Source organism: Amblyomma americanum, chromosome 2, assembly GCF_052857255.1.
Source record: "Amblyomma americanum isolate KBUSLIRL-KWMA chromosome 2, ASM5285725v1, whole genome shotgun sequence".
Classification (NCBI taxonomy): Eukaryota; Metazoa; Arthropoda; class Arachnida; order Ixodida; family Ixodidae; genus Amblyomma; species Amblyomma americanum.
In genome coordinates, this window is record NC_135498.1 from 25,224,774 (window position 1) to 25,247,278 (window position 22,505).

The following is a 22,505-nucleotide window of genomic DNA, read 5'->3' on the forward strand; positions in this document are numbered from 1 at the left end:
GTCGTTAGGAAATGCGGGAGTATGTGCGCCACACGAAGACTGTGTGCAGCCGTCTATGTAGCTCCGCTTTGGTATGCACTACCACGTTTCCCGGCATATCCTATTGGAACACTTTACCACGTGAATTGAAAGCGTCGTTTACTGTTCACTCATTCCATCATCGCATTAAAGCATGTGTAATCGACTTGCTGCGTAGTTAACATGATCAAACAGTAATAATCCATGTTTAAAGTTTTATTTTGTCTGTATTATGCACGTATGTTGGCACTGTTTTGTTCTCTTTTTATTGACACATATTATTGCAACCATTCCTTTGTTTTGTAGGTTGTATTTTTATGCTATATTACTTGATACCCTGCTTCCCATTGTTTGCGATTTTAGCCCACTTGCTTTGCACTATGAGGTCCCACCTGCAGTCGTGCAGTATGGGAAATTCTTCTGTGCTAATTTTATTGTATTCACTATTTGTGTATACGCTAATTAATGAACTTGGACGAAGCTCGCGGCAGTTTATGTTAAAATGGCCGCCTTACAAAATCTTCTTAGGCAGTCTATAGACTGTCGTTAGACTTCTGTCCGTAAAGCCTATAGACGACTCTATAGACGAACCCTAGAGAACAGTCTATAGGCAATACAAATCCTGTAGACAGTCTATAGACAATCTATAGATTTATGGCCATACATTTTAGTAGACTTTTGTCTATAGACAGTCTATGTACTGTGAATAGACAAAATAAATATCTGCAGGAAGGCAGTAGAGTCTATAAGAAGTCTATAGACCATTTTTATAGGGGCTTTGTAGCCGTCGGCGGCTACTAAACGAGCATTCGTCGAGATCGCAGCGGAGCCATGATACGCCCGCACTCCAATGGAAAAGAGTGCGTTGTTTTTGAAGGGCGCCTTTCAGTTTCGCTCGCTTACTGTGCGCGTATAAAAGGAGCTGCCGTGATTTGTCGCTTCAGTATTCGTAGGGCTTTACCTAACCTGTATATATAATGAACGGAACGCTCGTGCTTGGAAAATGCGGCTGATAATACGTGCGCATCGTCCGTGCAGATAAGTGGCGCGCGATATGCAGTGGCATGTTTGCGCGCCAACAGACCCGCGGCCGTGGCTTGCGCGAGATCGCTTTCCGGTATGCGGTGACGCGAACCATTCGTGTACACAGTGCCCGCATACGTTTCTATCCTGCTTTGCTACGAGGCCACAGCGGGGTTTGGAAATCGCTGCAGCAGCAAGGTCAAGGTTTGCTTTGTGGCGAAACTTTCTCTATACCGTTCGGCCGCGCATGCCTGTCGCCGCTATCCAATATGCGCACCGTGTCTTCTTTTTACGCGGCACGTTCAACTGCGACTCTTGTCTATGTTTTGTTACGGGCAGAAGGAATATTTTAGACGGAAATGCTAGCAGCTGCCGCCTGCCTCGATCGAATTTTCTCTCGTTTTTTGGGCATAAGAGAGCGCTGGCCATTCGGGACAGTCGGCTGTATTACGTTCCTCGAGCAATCACGAAACGCAGTTACGCTGGAAGAAAAAAAAATTAAAATTGGGGAACTCGCCTCGGGAGAATAACGCCACCAGCGAACTTTGCTGAGTAAACAATTGCGCGTTCCCTTCGTTGGTTTATACAAATACTGGTGCTAGGGGTAGAAAATAAGTAAATAAAAAGGCGTCACTATAAACTCGGTGGCCTCCTTTGAATCCGATTACTTGTATTATTTATTTAAGGCCTTTCCTACCTCACTGTTATGATTTTCTTTTTTTTTTCTTACGGTCGCGCATGTGTATAGGTTCTCCCCAATGTCGGCTATTCTTTCAATTTTCCTCAAACCTCTGCAGCACTCTCGAGGGCACTGCACTATTACGGGAGGGCCGCTCGGCGGCGATCGCAGTAGACGAGACCGGCCGAAATGGACGCAATCAGGGCTGACTGCCCGCGCAGCCTGCTCCCACGCAGTGCCAAGAAGGCATGTGGAGAGAGGGAGAAAAAGAGGGGTGGAGGGAGGGAAGTCGTCGCTTTGCTTGCACTATGCATGGGACGTCGTGTGGCTTTTTTGAGCGAACGTCTCCCTTCCTCATCTCTCCTTGTCCTTTCCGGTGGTGGTGCGCTTTGCTTCACTCGTACGACGACGTGGGCTTGAGTGGGCGGACGTAATGAGAGCCTTGTTTTAGCGAAGCTGCACGGGCGACTTTCTCGGCCACTTTTTCATTGTCTTCCTTCTTCGCTTATTCCCCCCCCCCCCGCCCTCTTTCTTTTTCTGTATTATTCGTTCGGGATATATCTGCGTTCCAATTTGTTGTCCTGTAAGTTTTTGTTGATCTTTCGCTTGTACGCTCTGCGTTTGACTACGGTGCCTTGAAAGGCACTGAGCTTCGTGTCATTTCAGTGTCGGAGTAGTTTAAGGACCGTTCTCTTTTCAGCAAGGCTCGTTACTGTGGCTAGCTTATGTGTCGTTCCACCGTATACAGGTATTAGACGCTTTAGGCATACCGGAGGCGTACTAGCGGATACGTATACTGGTTTACCGGACCCCTCTCGCGCATGCGCAGTGGGTCCCCCTCACCCCAACAATGCCACTGCGCATGCGCTGCTATGCATACGTAACACGGCGATGCCACAGAACACCGACGAAAGGATAAACGTCAGCCAAAGTGCGTCTCTCTCTGTCTCTCTTTTGCTTTGCCACATCTTTCACTCCGTTTTTGTTCCCGGTCCGAGAATTTCAGTTGTGCGCTTATGCTGACAGGAGGGCATGGGGAAACGCGAAGACTACAAACTCGTTCATACTTGTCGTTGAAGTTTTTTGACCTTTCCTGTGTCTTACGGAACGTTAGTGCGAACACGAAAGGTTGAGGGCTCTCGCTAGAAAACCAGGGGCCGTTCTGTCGAAGCTTGCCCCCTCCAAGGAGCAACGGTTCCCGATCGGCTCGCGTCCGTCGCGTCGGAAAATCGTGGTAACGTGGGCAAATGAGGCGTCTAAAGCGGTGGTCAGTAACGCGTCGTTCCTACTCGCTGACTCTCGGGCTGGCTGGTTTTGCATCTCGAAGAGGTGCTGTCACTTGCAAACGGCTTTGAGTGTTCGCTCATTCACAAAGTGCGAGCCAGAGTGCACGGCTCCGATTTAGGTACAAAGTGGGCGCCGCAGTGATGACGTACCTCTTTAACTCCAAAACATATGTTAAAATTTATTTTCACTGCAGTTCTCAATCAGACCGTTAGGGAAGCAAAGATTGATACACACGCAGTTTCATCCAAAGAGCTGCGTGTTATGTTTCTACGGTGATGGGCTACGACTTCTTACTCTTTCTTTCTTGCTTGCTTTGCTTGCAGCTTTTTTTTTTTCGCGCGATGTAGTTTTTTTGTATAGGTCTTATTTAGAACTATTTGTACATTTTTTGTCGCAGGCTGTGTGACACCGTGGTCTCCTCGACCCGTTATTAAAGCTTTTTACCTGCCCTCCTCGCAACATTTCTTTTTCGTTGCGCAATAAAATTTCAGTTCCATACGTTACATTCTTTATTTCCGACTTATACTCTGGCGCTTCTCGTGCAGTCGTAGCCACTCTGATGAAAGCTCGCTCAAGTCGCGCCTAGGCCATTTTCCGACACACAGATTGTGCGCGCAGGGCTTCTAAGTGATTATTAAGAACCCCCCACCCCCCCCTGGTTTCTCAAGCAACCTCAATCACTCCGGGGAATTACACCGTGGAAACACAGGGGTGACGAACAGCAGTTCTTCAGCAAAAGGGCCAGCCTTTCGTTTGTGCTTCTCGACCTCGATGCTGCCGCGTCCTTTGTTACTGCGTAAGCATTGTGTGGCTATGTAGGCGGTTTCGGCGTGCACTACATAATCCAGGTCCTATAACGGAGGAATTCGTTGGTATATCGAAAAAAAAATGGTACCGTTGGATGGAGCATCGAAAGAGGATATGTAAGTGACGAAGTGGTTAGGCTGGGTTAATTATGTAATTAATTAGAGCCAAAAATGTCCATAAAAGTGGCCGGGGCCGAAGCAAAAGTAGCGCCAAATTTGAAAAACCGGAAGAGTGGACGGAGCGAAGTGTGGCGCCAAATTTGAAAACGAAGCGTGGCGCCAAGTTTGAAAACTCGAAATGGGAAATGATGAAGCTTGATTAATTTAGGCAAAGAAGGGCGAGGAGGCATCACTGCTTACGCATTCGTCCAATGCAGGTGCCGCTGTGATCTCTTAATTTTTTTCCCTCCGATTCATGGAAACTTCTATTTCCTTTATTTTTTTTTAAAGCCTGTAAATAGGCCTATAGAAAGAAGCCGTGATGCGCCTAGCCTCCGGTGTTGCCGTTCTTGCCGCCGCCGTCGGCCGGGCATTTAAAGCCCCCACGGTTCAGCCTTGACCTTGGTGACCGCGGCCACTCGGGGCGGGAGGTTACTTCGGCGCTTCTCGGAAGACAATAGCCAGCCCACCTGCGCGCAGCCCTTTTCCTCCCACACGTCGTCGCGGTAATGGTGGAGGTACGCCAGACACCCCCGAGGTACACCCGGGAATACCATACATAGACAGACAGTCACGCGACCGCGATCCCCGCATATCGCGTAATGGGGCGTCGATATGCGTCCCGGCTGCATGATGCTTGGCTATTCTCTCCACCCTCCTCTCTCTTTAAATCTCCACGCTTTTAGTGCTTAATTGTTCGTACTGCGGGTCACGCGAACGGAGGCAGACACCGTTCCTGCCATGTTTTTTTTTTCGCGAACAGACAAGCTTCCGAGAAGCCGTGTGCTCACTTTCCATGAAACGAGGGACCGTCGCTCGAAGGGCGAACCACTTGGACTTGTTTGCACGGACAAACAAAGCTGCTGCTGCGAAAGAGATGGAGACGTCGATGAGAACAGCTGAGAATGAAAGTCAAGTAGTGGTGCAGCTTTATTCGGTACCTTCAGATCGGTTCAGGAAAATGTGATTGCGCTAGTTGCACCCATGCAAGAAGGAGAAGAAACGAGAGGCCCGCCCTATTGCGGCCCGAGAGAGAGAGAAAAAAAAATGACGGGCGACATAGCGTGGTTAGGCCAAATGTGAATTAGGTGCGCCAGCACTTCGCTTTCGGTTAGATGCTCAGTTTTCAAGGTCCAGCAGGCTTCGAAGGTCGGCGAAATTGGTAGGGGCGGGGTGCTTATAATGCCAGCGCACTAAAACTGGAGCGGACACCTAAGCTGCGCCTTAACGGTATGTTTCGATAGCGTAAAAGAGTTAACTCCCATATATGCGGATTTGGTCATTCTCTACTTCACATTCATCCCGGCCGCGGCGGTCGAATTTCGATGGAGGCGAAATTCTAGAGGCCCGTGTGCTTTGCGTGTGTCAGTGCACGTAAAAGAACCCCAGGTGGTCGAAATTTCCGGAGCCCTTCACTACGGCGTCTCTCATAGCCTGAGTCGCTTTGGGACGTTAAACCCCCATAAACCTAAACCTAAACCTCTACTTCACATTCATAGAATCCTGGGAGTCCTTATCCCACTCCTGGCGTAGCTGTGCAGCGGTTAAGCGATGTGCCGCTGCTGTGCGATGTCAGGTGCTACCACCTGTGGGGCTTTTGACACCAAGGTTCCTCTTCCCGAGCAGTCCGCATGGCCAGACAGACAGAGGCGAAATTGGTAATGGTTTATGGGGGTTTAACGTCCCAAAGCGACTCAGGCTATGAGGGACGCCGTAGTGAAGGGCTCCGGAATAATTTCGACCACCTGGGGTTCTTTAACGTGCGCCGACATCGCACAGTACACGGGCCTCTGGAATTTCGCCTCCATCGGAATTCGACCGCCGCGGCCGGGATCGAACCGGCGTCATTCGGGCCAGCAGCCGAACGCCATAACCACTGAGCCACCGCGGCGGCTGAAATTGGTGAATGCAAGAGCGCTAAAAGCGTGGCGAAAGTCGCGTGGTTCTGGAGGAGGCCATATTTTTTGGGCGCTCTAAGCGACGGACGCAAATTGCGTTGTAGTTGGTGTAACAGCTGTAGCGCCTCCCAGCGGCAGATCCGGAGAGAGGTAAACAAGAGAGGGCGAGTCCGGGTAGTGGCTGCGGCCGTCTTGTATGGACACTCTTAGCAACGGTCTGAAACGGTGCTGTTGTTGCTATACGGCGGGGTCTATATAACTGCGCTTCCGGCTTCAGAAATAGAGATGCCAGGACTTCACACGTTTTATTTTTCCTTCCTTCATGGTTGAACACGTTTCTTTTATGACTCCGGAATAAATGCTTGCTGCGAAATTTATTTATTTATTATGCCCTCAGGGCACAAACGTTCTGTCACCAAAACCCTAAAGCATATTCATCTCTCTTCTTTCCTGCCTTGCTTGAGTCCAGCGCCAAAAACTCAGAAAGGGGTCAAAGGAGTACGTGGAATTAGCATATAAGGCGGGTTCACACACTGGAGAGTCGCAAACGTTGCGCGACCGATTTCGGGCAATTAGTTACGGTTTACAAATCACACACCCCTGCCCGCTTTCCTCCGCGACTCGCCAGTGTGAACACGCATTTAGCCCCCCCCCCCCCTCCCCCCCCCCCCCCCCCCCCCCCGCACGGACTGACCATTCGTGCGTCGTGAGAACTAAGTGCTTAATTTAGTCCCCATTTTACCCGTTTTTGGTTTTTTTTTATAGTGTTGCACGGTTTATAGTGTTACCGGGCGGAATGCCAATATATGCCAGGCTTTGGACACCGGAACTGACATCGAACACGCTTCGCGACACAGTTTTAAGCTCTGCGTGGCGCGGCCGAACACAAGTCGACTCTCAACGCGTCGTACTGGACGGGTACCGATAATTGGTTCCAGTTACGAAGAATTGGGATTAAGGGAACACTTTTTTTTTTCATAGAGGTGATGCTGATGTGAATGATGTGCCAGTTCGAGCAAACCGGTAATTCGAATCAAGCGGGATCGAATTAGCGAGACTCCACTTAGCTGGCGTACATGAAGGTCACGAACGCGCATTTCCCGGACACTGCGCGTTGCCGTGCGTAGCGTGGTAAGACGCGGGCGGAGACAAATGCGCTTTGTTTTGTTTTCCACCATGCCCCCCCCCCCCCCCCCCCCCCGCGAACGAACGCAAAAAAACAAAAACAAAAACAGCCGACGCGTCGAGATCGCCCAGCCGCATCGCAGCCTCCCTTTTTACGTCTTTCCACGCTTCCTTCCCATTCCCCTCCTCTTCTGCGCATCCCCTTCGCTTAACGCAGCAGCGGCAATCTCGGGCCTCCATTCGGCGCATTAGTCCCGCTCCGCAGTCGGAACTCCCGTTCGGTGCGCGCAACCAGTGCATGAGCGGCGGTGTTCGAAAGCGCTTTCGCCTGGGCGTGTGTCCGCCGCTGCTTCGATTTGCCGCACTTCGCCGTCGCGATTACGCTTGTTTGTGCGCGCTCGACCCCGTGTGTTTACAGCGCGTGCCTGCGTGCGTGCGCAATCCGAAAGTATGGGCTCGATATTGGGCTGCGCGCCGGCACGCGAGGTCGCGCCGACACCGCGCGTTGCCGCATTCGCGTAACACGTTGTCGTGCGCGATGCCATCATCGGACGGACGACGGTGCGCAACCCGCTTCGGGGCACGGTAGGCAGAGACCTTGGAGGCACTGGCGAGGCTGTACCGGCGCGCTTTTCTTCCCCCCCCCCCCACCCCCCTTCATGTGCGTGCGTGCGTACGCGAACGTAATCGCGCCGGGCAGCCACTGGGTTGGCGGCCGCCGCACTTCACGCATCACGTCACTCACACAAGGCGACGGAGTCGACGGGTGCAGGTGGAGGACGACGAGCAACGCGGTGGATGGTATTGCGTGCGGTCGGAGTGGACGGCGCGGGTTTTGTTCGTTCTTCGTATGTGCGGTCTCGGGAGCGAAGGATTGCGGGACGCGAGTGTGCGGGACGAAACGAAAAATTATTTGGACGCATTCACGATAAAGGCAGTGTCCTGAAATTTCTAGCAGGTATCGTGGGACATGCATGTTCCATCCTCCGCTATAGTATCCGTCAACCTTTGCCGGAGTCTGTATTTGAGGCGGTAGAGTCCATTGTATCTCAGTTAATGAGATTCATTCTCACTAATTAAAACCCCGCTTAATTCGAAATTCCGGTTTATTCCAATTGACGCATTGTTCCCATCAACATCAAGCCGGATCTTGCTTCTCTTAACTCGAGTCTGCATTAGTCGAGCTCATTTTCAGTCCCCCTCGAGATTCAAGATTACACCGCATCATTTTTTTTTCTTTGCGCCGCAGAGAGCTATGAAGGCTTTAAAGAAGCTTTAATTGATCAGGCGGAGATGCGATTAATGTGCCGTCATCAGATTAGCACAGCTCAATAGAGCGAATTTGGTAGTAATTGTGCACAAATAGTTCTTTTCGCAGCCTTGCCCAGCAAAAGCAGCAGCGATATTGAAAAACTCCATCGAAATTATAAGAGTCGCATATCTGATATAATGTTCCCTCTGCAATGGATCTCCGTAATCACTGGTTGGATTTATTTTTAGTTTCGTTTTACTTCTGTACAGCTGCTGCGTTCTTATCGTGCTGCAAACAATACTTCCTGGTAACGATACAAGTTTAGAGGTATGGAACAGCTTCAGTGCACTTTTCACACGGAAGCCTGTAAACACAGATATGGCGTATGTATGCACGGTGTCGTATCTGAGTCCACCATATTGAAGTCGAGGTATGGAGAAAATTGTGTAATTGAGGGTGAGAAAAAAAAAAAAGAGTGGGACCTAAACCTACCGGCTTAGCGCACTAATCAGCGAGAGCTGATTGGCATTCGCGGCAGAGATGTCTGGAGAGGCAAGCCTGTTTGGCGTCTCTATACGCTCTCGTGCTTACTTCGCCTTCTTTTGCTTGCGGTCTCCAGTTCGATCGCGTTCCCGGTACACTTACGGACTTCAGGGCCTAGTTCCAGTCTAGTTTCCAGTGTTGTCTTATTTGCAGTCCGAACCCTCCGTTCTGTCGTCCTTTCTTAATGAAACAGTGGCACTTGTAGAATGTGCAGACAAGCGCACCTCCACTCCACTGTTATACTGCTACTACTACGCTTCGCGCAGATGGGTGGACACCGCAAACGCGCATCACCTTACTCACTACGGCCGGCTTTCTCTCCTTCCTCTCATCCCGTACCGGTCACACGCCTATGTACAGGCTAAGCACGCAACACATTGACCCACACACTTCGCGGCCGTTCGCGGCCCAACGTGGACGCGTCTCTGTGTGCACACAATAGGAGAGACGCAGGCAGCAGCGGTAGCGGCAGGGTTCCGTAGCGACGTATATGTATATATACCCGGAATGCGTGTCTCTCTCTCTCTCCGCCTTTGTCTGGGCGTCCCTCGCATTCCGTGTTATTGCCATATTACGCAGCGCACACGCGACGATTCGTCATCACTGCCCCGCTGGTGTATTTCGGCCGGGCCACAGACTGGAAGCCGCATATCCGTACGCGTATACGTAGCCGTATAGCTACAGGCCGGACGCGGCGCGCGCGCGCGCTCGCTTAACACGCAAGCATTGTGGTGTTGCGTCACCAGCAGGGGCACCCAGCGACAGCGCGCGCGCTAGCGCTGGGCTTTATTTCTTAACTGACGTTTTCTTTCCTTTTTTTTTCTTTCGCTTTCCGTCGAACGCTGCCCGTCTAGAGAGAGGGAGAGAGCGAAGGGAGAACAAAGGGAGGAAATGGCTCGTGAAGCGGACGGCGGCGAATTTGCCAAACCGAATAAAAGCGAGCTTCGGGGAACAAAGCTATTGGACTCGACGCGTACCGTTGCGTGGCGGAGGCTGCCGAGGCATTCGTTGCGCGCCCCCGAGAGGGAAAGACGACTGCGCAAGGCAGAGTACGCGAGTGAAGTGGAGAGAGAATTGGGGGAGACGGGATGACTTGTCTAGCGGAGAGAGAGACGTAATGGCGGTGGAGGAGGAGGAGGGTGGCATTCGGAGGCCATCTACATGTGTGTTATAGTCGGGAGATGACCGGAGAAAAAAGAAGCCCAGCGCTCACTGACGGATCGAAATTGCCGGAGCGCATAATTACGGTTTCGTTCTACCACCCGCCTGCCTCTCCCGCTTGTCCGGCAGTGGGTTTTGCTTTCCTGCTGTGCACTACTTGGCTTTTTTTTTGTTGCTGTTGCCAAGCGTCGTGGAGATTCGCCTTTTTACTGTTATGTCTTTTTGGTTTCGGATGGGTGTGTTGTTAACGCGTGATGTGCTTGTCGCTGTGGGATGTGTGTGGATGCTTACGCAATGTTTTACTCACTATCGCAAAATGTTCGGGATGACGCTGATGGCTTGCTGGTGGACAGTTAGAGCAAAGCGCAGGCGTACAGATAGCAGGATTGCGCTTCGGCCGCGCCGGCTGATGTAGCAAGGCGTGCTGTTCCCTACGCCATGATTTTAAATTGCCGTCGTATTTAAAGCTTTCATTCAGAAATAATGACTTAGTCTCATACAAACGATTAGGTTAGCGCCAATTGAAAGTCCGCCCTGTTATAAACAGTTGTTTAAGGCGCGCAGCATTCGCCAGTTTTGTTTATTTTTTTATTTTTAGGTATTTGTTCCACATTACGTGAAACGCGCCTTGTACTATGTCATGTGTAAGTTGACTGTGACGAAGTATTACGCTTATTTAGGCGTACGGCTAGCTCCAGGTGCGTGTGATGAGTGTGCGTGCCCAAAGCCGCTTAATCTTATGCACGATGGAACAAAGCTGACAGGGCGATTCACAGTTTGACTACTGTGCTCCAAACTTTCGCGACGCTCTGAACATTCCGCCAGTTCCAGCACACGAATATAAGCAGTGTTTCGATATCTGCAGAGTTACGTGCAAAGGTTCTCTCGGCATTCTGTCGCAGGTTGCCTCCGTCCGCCTTTCCTGTCCGGATTTTTTAAAATCTTTTGTCAGGATAGAATTTGTCATCACAAGTATTTCATCTTCTATAAGGATAAAAGCTTCTGTCGGGAATTCTTATATCTCTACGTACCTCTTGTATCATCAGCACAAAAACTTTCAGAATAAATTCGTATTTTAGGATGATTTTGTCGACGTCTTCTGTAAGATCGACGTTTTTTGTCGGGGTGAAAGCTGTTAAGACGCATTTATCTGCGCTTTGCAGATGTGTGTCTGCAAATTTTTGCTATTTCGACGTGTTAGGTGCACTGGAGCGGTTGCTTTAGCTGCATGCTTCTCGAAAGCGAATGTATTTTGGCGCGATGCGGCCAGAATTTTCGAAAGTCTAAAAACTGATAATATTACTTATGGTGGGCTACACGTTTTTAATAATTAAGGGGTCTAACAGTGTCACGTACCTACTGTGCTTAATTCATTCCATAGAAACACATGCAACGCACAGAATACACTTGATATACCACTTCAATCATATGGCAGTGTCATGTATAACAAAGCATAACCACGCTAAACAACGCAATACCAACATAAACAATACAAACTAACGGCCACACAGTGCTAGCCCACCTAATTCGCACCTGGCCCAACTGCGCAAATCGACCGCCATTTTTTTTTTTACCCTCTATCAGGGTAAAAGCTTCCATCAGAACGCTTTCATTCTCATCTTCATCACTCTAAACAGAAAAGAGTAAAAAGGCAGTAAACTGTCCCCTGGCTGACACCTTTTTATAAAAGGGAATTCGCTAGAGGACAGCTTACTTCTTCTTTTACCCCCATAAAGGCGTATTCCTATTTAGGGTGTACGAGTTCACTGGTGAGAATTTGCGCAAACACTCGCTGAAGCGAAGGCAAGCTATTAGCTGGTTGCTTATAAACGCTTGCAATATTACTTGCAATATTAGCAGGATACGAGCGAAAGCTAATTAATTAATTAATAATTGGTTTTTGGTGGAATGGAAATGGCGCAGTATCTGTCTCATATATCGTTTGACACCAGAAACACACCGTAAGGGAAGGGTAAAGGGGGAGAGAAAGAAGAAAGGAAGAATTGGAGGTGCCGTAGTGGAGGGCTGGAACCGGAATAATTTCGACCACCTGGGGATCTTTAACGTGCACTGACATCGCACAGCACACGGGCGCCTTAGCGTTTTGTCTCCATCAAAACGCAGCCGCCGCGGTCGGGTTCGAACCCGAAAGCTAAGGAAGAGCAAACGCGTGCACCGTCCCCGAGGTTGTTTTGAAATACCCGAACGTTGCTAATGGCAGCGACTTATCGCTCGCATTTTTACCGGACTTCGTTCGGGCTTATCGGTTACTCATTTCTTACGCACATTTGCTGCCAAATGTGTAGGGTTGTGCTTGCATCGAGGCTTTCAAGCGTTTTTCTGGCAGATAGGAGCGTGGTCAAATTGAACAATCAGGCGCGCTTATATCGCTTACTGCGGCGTCGCAAATGCGTTTCCGATAAAATGTAACCGGAAAGCTTATCTGTGATCCGTTTTGTCTGTAGCTGCTCGCTTGTCGCTTGGTTTAGGACATTGCGATTAGGAACGACACTCTTGCAACACGCTATACTTGGAAAAGTTCCGAGTCGTCAGACTCGCTGTACGACTTGGATATTTTTGTGCCCCTCTCCCTCGACCAGAACCGTCCCCTCCGTATCTCTTTTTCTCCCCCATCCCATTCCCATGTGCAGCGCAGCGAAGGTGATCTCTGAAAATACAGAAACAGTTGCACGCGCTGCACAGAATTCCTTCACAAAAGCAGAACCACAGAAGACTTGGATATTTCTGCGTCGTTCAGCTGAATCTACCGGAGAGAGAGAATGAAAGAAAGAAATAAAGAAGGAACGACATTGAACAGTGTGATATCTTTAGGTAGGTGCAGTCAGATCTCTGTAATTAGAACTCAAAAGGTGCATATATTTTTTCGTATTATGCGGAATTCTAATTGAGGGGAGCCCGATAGGGCTGTTGATGGGATCAGAATGTTAGTTCGTATAAACCGGAACTTCGAATTAAGCGAGTTCGAATTAATGCGATTTCTCTGTATGAGCGCCCTTACATATACTGTTGGTATACAAAGCATAAGTGTCGCATTATCAATTACATGAATCTGCTGCATGCTCACCACTGCTCGCCAGGGAGAGCTGACGTATAGACCGGGTTGGATCGGATACTTGGTAGACTGCCTTGTTTTCCTGAAGAGGAGGGGGGGGGGGATTAAGAAAAGAAAGAGAAAAACAATGCGAAAAAGAGGATAAAGGGAAAAGGTGTGTGCTACGGGGCAGCCGCCGACAGACCATATTTCATCAGGCGTTACCGGAAATGGCTACCGGCCGAGACCCGTTGGCCTTTTTGTTCTCCGCGAACGCACCGCGCCGCAGGCCGGGTGGCTACAGTCCGAGCTTCTAGCCAGAGATAAGAGCGAGAGATGTAGGGGGCCAAACACGTTTCCAATAAAGCAACCTATCGAGTAGCGGCTTTGTTCCTGGAGCGCTTAGCTCTCTTATCTCTCCCTCGAGGTTTGTGTACCTGGTTTGTTTTTGCCTTTTTACTCTTCTTCGTTGCTTTGTTTTGTATGTTTCGTGCTTGTTTTCTCGATCAAACCAAACTGGCTGAAACAGAGAGATGTAGAGAGAAAGAGTAAGAATTATTGTTTAATGCCATTTTCGGCGGTCTATATAGAGTGTGCTATAGTGCGCTTCTGTCCGCAGCTCGCTGTCGCTGACAAAGAAGCGAAGGGCTAACTGGGTTGATGACCGCCCCGACTTTCGATATCCGTTTGCGGGAAGTAATTATGCACCGACCTGTTTCTTTCCCTTTTCTGTGTCCCTATGGACTCCGATATTCTTTTCATGCATCCTCTCCTCCTGCGCCGTCAGAACCGTTGAGAGAAATAAAGGAAGCTTGATTTCGCGACGCCGGTCCTGTTCGCTCGAGGTTGAGTGGAATTGGGGCTGATATATGCCGTCGATTGGAAAGAGAGCGGATAACAAAAAAAAAAACAACCCTCGACTGCTGAAAATCGAAACTATGTGCCACGTTCTCATTCGTCTTCCTCTTTCTTATTCGCTTTGTTGTATTCGAACTAAAAAAAGCTAAGAAATGCTCCGTCTGTACATTAAATTACACCCCGCCCCTCGCCATCTCCCGCTCCAGAGAGAAAGTAAAGGTTCCAGCGTACTGATTTTACTCATGTTTTATTTTTTTTAATTTTAGTACGTGCGTGCTATGCTGATGATGACTTCATTTGGTTTTCTCTGTTTTTCTCGCATATGTTGCATACTGTTGGTTCCGTTGCGAATTTTGTCTCCTTGTTTCTCTTCCTGCTTGATGTTTGCAACGCTGTTCTGTGTCCCCTGCAACAATGATTTTTGGGCGAAATGTAGGTGTCCGAATATGTAAATAAATAAATAAAACAAAGAGAAAACTGAGGTCTTTGTGCCCTTTTTCCGGGAAAGAAAGAAGCGACAGAAAAATCTCTCTCTTCATTGCCGGCAATACGTTTGCATTACATTGCGGACAGCGTAATTGCGTATCAGCTCAAGAGGAAAGCAGCAAATGTCCCTCAACCCGCCGCGGTGGCTCAGTGGTTAGGGCGCTCGGCTACTGATCCGGAGTTCCCGGGTTCGAACCCGACCGCGGCGGCAGCGTTTCGATGGAGACGAAACACAAAGGTGCCCGTGTGCTGTGCGATGTCAGTGCACGTTAAAGATCCCCAGGTGGTCGAAATTATTAGCCCTCCACTACGGCACCTCTTTCATCCTTTCTTCTCTCAGTCCCTCCTGCATCTCTTCCCTTACGGCGCGGTTCAGGTGTCCGCCGATATGTGAGACAGATACTGCGTCATCACCCCCCCCCCCCAAAAAAAAATGCATCCAATGTCCCTCAAAGGGGACACTGCAGCCAATAGCGTCGACGGATTCTTATGGCGTCATGGTTAATCCCTCTGACCTGTTATAGTCAGGCACAACTCTAGAACGAAGCGACAAATTCCCCTGAAAGGATGCCCTCTAGCCAATGGCGTTGACCGATTTTTCCCTGTCTCCCCCTTAACCGATCCCCTTGGATATGCCAGCGTGAAATCTCGGGGGGCGGCAGATGAATGGGCAAAACCAGGGCTTCATCGGATTAACCGCGAGGTCATGAAACTTGGTCCACGCCATTGGCTGGAGGGCCTCCTTTGAGGAGCATGCTCCGCTTCGTTCTTGTGTCGTATCCGAATGTATATCACACGGGCAGTTAGGAACAGCCTTAATCTCAGTCTTGTGCGAACGCGTTACGCAAGGGCACTGATCCTGCATGACAGCTGGAAATGAAAACCAGCTAGCGGCGTCGTTAAGTCCAGTACTTCTTCATAAACGGTATTTCTCAGTGTAGCCGAACAATGTACAAGGAGATCAGTTTATTAGTCCACCAATTAACGTGTCTTACAGGGGTGATATGGCTCTGCTGCAATCCTTACGAAAACCAAGGCGGGTGATACGCGAAATTCTGCCTCCGCTTCGAGCCTGTCACTTTGATTGAAGCCGATTTAAGAACGCACAGCGGCGAAGGATTAATGTAACTGAGTGCACCCGCCGCGGTGGCTCAGTGGTTAGGGCGCCCGGCTACTGATCCGGAGTTCCCGGGTTCGAACCCGACCGCGGCGGCTGCGTTTCGATGGAGGCAAAACACTAAGGCGCCCGTGTGCTGTGCGATGTCAGTGCACGTTAAAGATCCCCAGGTGGTCGAAATTATTCCGGAGCCCTCCACTACGACACCTCTTTCTTCCTTTCTTCGTTCACTCCCTGCTTTAACCGTTCCCTTACGGCGCGGTTCAGGTGTCCGCCGACATATTAGACAGATACTGCGCCATTTCCTTTTCCCCAAAACCTATTATTATTATTATTATTATTATTATTATTATTATTATTATTATTATTATTATTATTATTATTATTATTATTAATATTATTTAACTGAGTGCGGTTTGTTTCTTTTTGTTTTCTTGAACTCGACGCGCACGTTAATTTACCGCACACGGTACCTTTACGTCATAAGAAAAGGAGAAGAAACTGTGAAGGACTACGCCTTAAGGGAAATGAGTGGGATACGGAGGAGGAGAGAGAAGTGTAGGCACATACTACGCCCTATTAAGGTAGGCCACCCGTGCGTAGGAGGGTCTCACCCACTCATGGAGGGGACCGCGCGGTCGTCGACACTGGCGATCGACTCACCCGCGCGACGGAGACTTCGCTGGCGCTTAGAGAAACAAAAGACTTGCCGACTTTTCGCCTTCGTCAGAGGAGAAGAAGAGGTGGCAACGATGCCCGTACGCCACTCCCATCTGGGTGGTCCGATTCAGACCCCTAGCTTGCACCACGCGATCCCAAATGGGACAGCACCGTAGATTGCGCCCACTCTGCCAGCCCACTCACATGGTGCTGGACCTCCTCGATAACACTCCGTCCTCCGGCCGGAAAGTGTACGTTGCAGACTTCGTTTACGACACGCGACGGCAGCGCCATTGCTTCGTAGCGACAGTCGCATGGGACACGCCTGCAGTCAAAAGTTTATGCAACGCACTGTTCGCAAAAAAAAAAAAAAACTTAATTTCATCGATATCTCTGCGCACTGCATTAAATTGGAATGTGGATTGAAAACATATTCTGAATGCGAAAGTTACACAGTGCACCATTAAATACGAAGCGGTGCGCTCTGGATGCGATTAAATTAAATTTATTTGAATAATATAATAATTGGTTTTTGGGGAAAGGAAATGGCGCAGTATCGGTCTCATATATCGGCGGACATCTGAACCGCGCCGTAAGGGAAGGGATAAAGGAGGGAGTGAAAGAAGAAAGGAAGAGGTGCCGTAGTGGAGGGCTCCGGAATAATTTCGACCACCTGGGGATCTTTAACATGCACTGACATCGCACAAGCACACGGGCGCCTTGCCTCCATAAAAACGCAGCCGCCGCGGTCGGGTTCGAACCCGGGAACTCCGGATCAGTAGTCGAGCGCCCTAACCACTGAGCCACCGCGGCGGGTCATAAATTTATTTGCCAAAGTCCCGTTCCACAATATTATGATGGCGGCTGTACAGCTCTCTCCGTGAAACGAGCACCCTCGACGGGCCTCCTCTCCAAGCAGCGTCGCGTCGGCCTCTCGGGCCACAGACTGCAGCGACTTCGCAGTGGAAGGAAATGCGCGCAACAATCCTCGCTGAGTAAACAGCTCCACCAAGAAATGAAAACGCTCCCGGGGAACCCGGGCGCGGTGGTGGTTCCTTTGTTCCGCACAGTGGAAAAAAAGAACAGCCCAAGAGTCATGCAGTCGTCATCTGAACGCGCTCACACGTGTGTTCCCCTTTGGACCGCTGTCTGTCGGCGACACATCCCCCTCCAACTCTTCTCTTCTCAGACCCCCCCGCTCTTCCCTTCTTCGCTGGCGCAGCCCTTTGACGCCGGCTCATTAGGAACGGAAATGTGAGAGGGCCGCATTTGTTTGCTTTGCGCTTTCGCAACGGAGACAACACGGCGGCGGACGACCGCGCCACGCGCGCGGGGGTCGCAGCAAAAGAGCCGCCGCCGAGCGCCCTCCCTCCCTCAACCCTTCAACCCCCCACCCCCGCGCTGCCAGTTGTTCCTTCGGCTCGCTTTGCTTCCTCCATCCGTGCTACTACGCAGCTTGGACTAATTTGTGCCAGTCTTCGTTAGAAAGGTGCACGGCTGTGGCTGCCGCGATTTCTTTTTAACCTCCGCCTTCGCCCCCTTGTCTCGTAATTAACTATTCTTTCTTTCCTCCTTCTTTCTGTCTCTCTCTCTCTGCTTATCTTGCTTCCGGAGCCGCGAAAACGCAGTTTATCAGGGGAGGAGGCAACGAAACAAACAAACAAAAAAACTAAAAAAGGGATCCGCGTCGACGTCTGCGGGTTCACAAAAGGAGAAAGTAAAACTAATAAAGAAAAAGCAGGTCGGTCGTAAGGACCGCAAAGGAACGGGTGCGCGGAAGGTCTAAACGCGTTGCGGCTTGGAGGTTGGTTGGCGCGACGGTGCTTGCAGTAGGGGAGTATAGTAGCACTTATACTGCGGCCGCTAATGGCAATCGATCCCTCGGTTGCTCCGCGGGGCGTGAGGCCCGCCGCCGCCGCTGCTGCTGCACCTGATGCATTTAACAGGAGGCGAGAAGAAGGAAGGAGCAGGACCATTTGTTGTCCCGTCGGCCCGCGCACTCTTCTCCTTCAAGGAGCTGCAACGACCAGGCAGAAAACCTGGGGCGAAGCTCTGTTGCAGCTCAGCAGTAGCGATAGTTAGTGTTGTTTACACGTCTACACGGCTTAGCTTTGCCCGCCCGCTACGAGACCAGGTTCTTTTCTTAGCGTTGTTGGTTGTTTTTTTTTTTTGCCCGCCGAGCCCAAAGTCGATGCATCGAATAATCCCCACCGTCCTTTCTTTTTATCGCTTTCCCCCTTTATTTCCCTCTCCCTGTTCTTTTTGCTCACGCTACCATTGCAGCTCAGGTGCTTCAGGTTTCGATGGCAGGTGCCGTGGCAAGGAACACCTTTTCCTTCCGTTGTTATCTTATTAATAAAGAGCCACTCATGTTAATAGTAGTTTCGATCGAGGCGAAGTGAGAAAACACCTGCGTGTTGTGCGATGTTGGTGCAAGTTAATGAATGCCAGGTGGTCGCAATTAATCCGGCGCACTCCGCTAGGGCGCCTCTCGTAGCCTAGGTGCAGCTTTGGAAGTTTAAAGCGCACGTACCGTACCGCACCGTATAAAATACCATATCATACCATATATCATACCATACTATGCCTGCATGCCATACCATATTAGTCAAACCATACCATATGCCATGCCTGCCAAGACATGCCATACCATACCATACCATGCCATGCCATACCATACCGTACGGTACCATACCATAGCATAGCATACCATACCATACCATACCATACCATACCATTGTTTGTTTGCTCGTTAGAGGCCCTGTGACGACAGATAACGGTTGGTGTTTTCTGTTAGAGAAAAAGATGGAAAGCGGACTATTTTCGCAATTCGCCAGTAGTATATCAGTCAGGTAGGTCGTCGCCACGCAATATTGAATGCTTGATTTTCAGCTGGCTCCTTCTCTAGCACATTTTGGGGAACGATACTTTTAAAATGTTTTCACGGTCAGTGTCGATGTCGATTTTCTTCTACTGCTTTTTAAGGCCCTTTGTAACGGTCCGCGGAATGGCATTCCCGCGAGGTCAGTAGCCGCACCTGAATATGTGCTTTCATTCTTGGCAGCCTTTCATCAGGGGGAGAGGGGGGGGGGGGCGGAGACACCATAAATCTGCTCCACGGTTGTGTGTCTTCGTGTGTGCTTACATATTGCTGCGCGCCAAGGTGTTCAAGATTTCATTCAGTCCGATCCCGTTTCGGCGCGTTGTTGGCTTTTCCGCGCAGTGTATTTGCCAGCTCATGTCACGTTGGTTCTTTACTTCAGCATTGTTTCATGCTGTCTTCTCTTCTCAGTGCGCGAGCACTAAGTGGGTCACTAACGAAAAAGCCGTTATGTGTCCTGGAGGAGCTCGGAGTAACAGTTGCTGCCACCCATGAGGCTTGTGAGAGACCCACGTTGCTCTGCCCGAGCAAGCTCTGGCGACCAATCATTAATTTAATGGCCACCTGCCGCGATGGGCAGTTTGTTCACAATCCGGTGTGCAGGTTGTCACCTGCCACAGTGATGACGTCATGCCTCATGAGCCTATTAAACTAGGGCAAAGTGAAAGGCAACACCAACGTACAAAGCAAAGCAAAGAAAAAAAAGCCAAACGAAGATAAACATAAACGAGGGCAAACGTTCTAGCGCACCCAAGCTAGTCAGTTCTTTCTGTGAATTTAGTCGCAGTTTGGTCCACTTCGCGTCGCTTAACTTTGCGGGAATTTTTCTCTCTCGGTACTTTTTCCATGCTTGCTCATTTGTTTCTACGCTTGGAGTAGGACTGTTTCTGATTATTGGGGGCCTGTGTTAAGGGACAGAAAAAGCAACAACATTTAACTAGGCACCTACGCCCGACGGGGACGCGTATCCCCTTTCGGGATATATTTCAATTCCACGACTGTCATGAGTCTCCTGGGAAATACACGGGAACTATTCTGACAGCACGTCCGACCGTTGTATACAAACTATATCGATGAAATACGCAGAAGCATATACGCCGTCATTACCAGATTGCTCGTCGACGCCTACCGCCCATGCACGCTCTTACATATTACTGATGCACCAAGGGCCGCGGCGACGTGTCAGAACGTTTAAGTTGAGCGGCTCAGATTCATTAACCCTGAATCTCCTCTCTTCCTAATCGAGAGCGATGCGCCGCAAGCACCGATCCGTGGTCCACCGCCTCTCCCGCGGAGTCCCGTGCTTAACACCCGAGCAGCACGCATTCGCCCCCTCTGCTCATTACCTGTCGCCCACCGCACCAGCCACACGCCCGCGACGGCGATCGCAATAGCGGCACGTAAAGAAACACAGGCAGCACGAAACTGTCCGACGTGCGGGAAGCCTCCGCTCGTTCGAGTAACGGAGCCCACGGGAGCCGCTTCTGCAGCCTCCGGGAAAGCAGGGTTGTTGCGGCGGGTGGGAGGGAAAGCCAATCGGGCCGCGGTATCGCGAACAGGCAATGTCGCGTGACAAATTGGGTGGGAGCTGCTCTGCGCTTCGTTTCCCGTCCCGGCGCCACCCACCGATCATCGGGATATTACCCGAACCACTCACGAGGAGGCGGCGCGGCTCCCAGCCTCGCTCCTTCTCGCTAACGATCAATTTCCGAAAGGGGTCTCTTGGCGGTTGCCCCCCTCTTGCTTCGCAGTACGTGCCTCCTTCTTGAGACGCCGTCTTGCCTTCCACGTTAAGCATATCGTCTCGTGTGTGTGCGCTTGCGTGTGCGTATGTACCGTATGTATAATATACAGAGCGAAAAAGGTCGCGCACGCAAGCTTCCTTCTTTCATCCGTATATAGTATACTATACTATACAGAGCGTATGTTCCGTGCCTTAGCGTGCCGAGGAAGCGGCAGCTCTGATTCGAGCTCTGCGTCGAGCGGCCCATCATGCATATCGACGTCTTTTGCCGTCGTCGACTGAGCACGTCGACGTCTCTTCAATGAGAGGATGCCTGAATGACCGTGGCGTGCGAGGGGCGTCTTTCCTCTTTTAGACGACGCTGCTTAGATCGAGGGGCTTCCGTGCGTGTGTCCGCGGTTCCTTAAACCTCTTTCGTTTTATTACTATTATTTTTTTTTTGCGTAGGGTTTAAGCAGTGGAGGACGCGGGAGTGAATGGCGGCCCGCTTATACACGCACGACGCGACGCGTGTTGGGAAACTTAAACGGCAGCTGCGTCGATTCGGAGCGTGGGAACGCGTCGACAGACGGAGTGTGGTATCTTCGGTGACCTCCCCGCAGATGTTGCGTGTGTGATTGCTGAAATTGCACGTGTACGGCTTGACGTGCGCACGCTATACTGTACGGGCTGAAGAGTCTGGCGGGGCCGAAGTGAGCTCCTGATTGACGTCGATTGCCCGCGTGTTTTTTTGTTTTTTTTCCCTTCCATTACGCGAACTCTCCCATCCTTCGAAACTTTTCAAGTTCTCGCCAGCCTTATTTGCGTGTAGCATTTCATCTGAAGAGGTCGCGGTAATCGTGCGTGAAGTAGGGGTCAACCACAGATTTTGGGCGAATGAGTTTCGCACCACCTTTTTCAAAAGAGCCGTATGTCGGGATCTAGATTCCTGCACTTCTTTCTTACTCGGAGGTTGACTGATTTAAGCTTGGTGCCACTTCAGAAAATTTAATCTTCGACGCGGTATCGCAGTGCGTCAAAACAGAGAGAGAGAGAAAAAAAAAGAGACGCAGGCCCCATGGGTAAAAAATAATTTCAAATTAAAATATAGATTTTTTTTTTGAATAGCTAGTTCGGTCCTATACATACCTGTTCATAACTAGCGCAGAGAACAACCGTGAGTTAATGACATCCTAGCTGAAAAAGGAGGAATTGATGGACTGAGTGGGACACGTAATCGGAGAACATACAAAACGGATGCTCCTTTATGGCTATAGCACTGTAGCTTTATGAGGGTAAAAAGGGGTTAGGCTTATATAAAAGGGCTCCCTTCTATATAAGTGTGTGCGCTATAGGACATCTTACTCCTTGTTTACTCCTTTCCGTTTAGAGTGTTAGACGGGGCGCAGCGGAGAGTCAAGGTGGGGGGGGATTCAAGATCAGCAAATTTGGTGGTGTACAGAGTGGGTGCGTCTTGCGCGGGACGCAGCAAATGGGTGAGGCAGGTGCGTTGCCAGAATCAATGCAAAGGATCACGGGAAAGTTGCTGCTACCGCTACTTCCGCTTCCGACTTTCTCCCCCTGCTCTCTTGCTTCATAGTAGTCGCTGTATTAATGCATCTTATACCCCTGTCACAGGGTCATTTAGAAGGTTTTCGATCTTATAGTCTATCGACTCAAAGGCAAGTCGAACGCTGATACACAGGCGGCTTCGATGTCCATCGAATCAATATATAGTCTATCAAGTCAACGGAGCACCGCACAACTCTGTCGATGT

The 22,505-nt window shown here is 50.1% G+C and overlaps 1 protein-coding gene and 1 non-coding gene across 5 annotated transcripts in view; one reads left to right on the plus strand and one right to left on the minus strand.

Moving 5' to 3' along the window:
- Window positions 1-22,505, plus strand: part of LOC144120803 (uncharacterized) — a 270,149-nt gene that overhangs the window by 57,616 nt on the left and 190,028 nt on the right. The window contains exon 1 of one of the 4 annotated variants that reach the window (XM_077653512.1): window positions 1,186-1,239. The exons of 2 other annotated variants lie outside the window; for them this stretch is intronic. The gene's annotated coding sequence lies outside the window, so the exon portion shown is untranslated. Of the gene's footprint in view, window positions 1-1,185; window positions 1,240-22,505 lie in introns of those variants that run through there. One more of the 4 variants, XM_077653510.1, reaches the window with a different exon arrangement.
- On the minus strand, window positions 5,791-5,864 carry TRNAS-GCU (transfer RNA serine (anticodon GCU)). The gene has a single exon. It is a non-coding gene; the product is annotated as a tRNA-Ser (tRNA).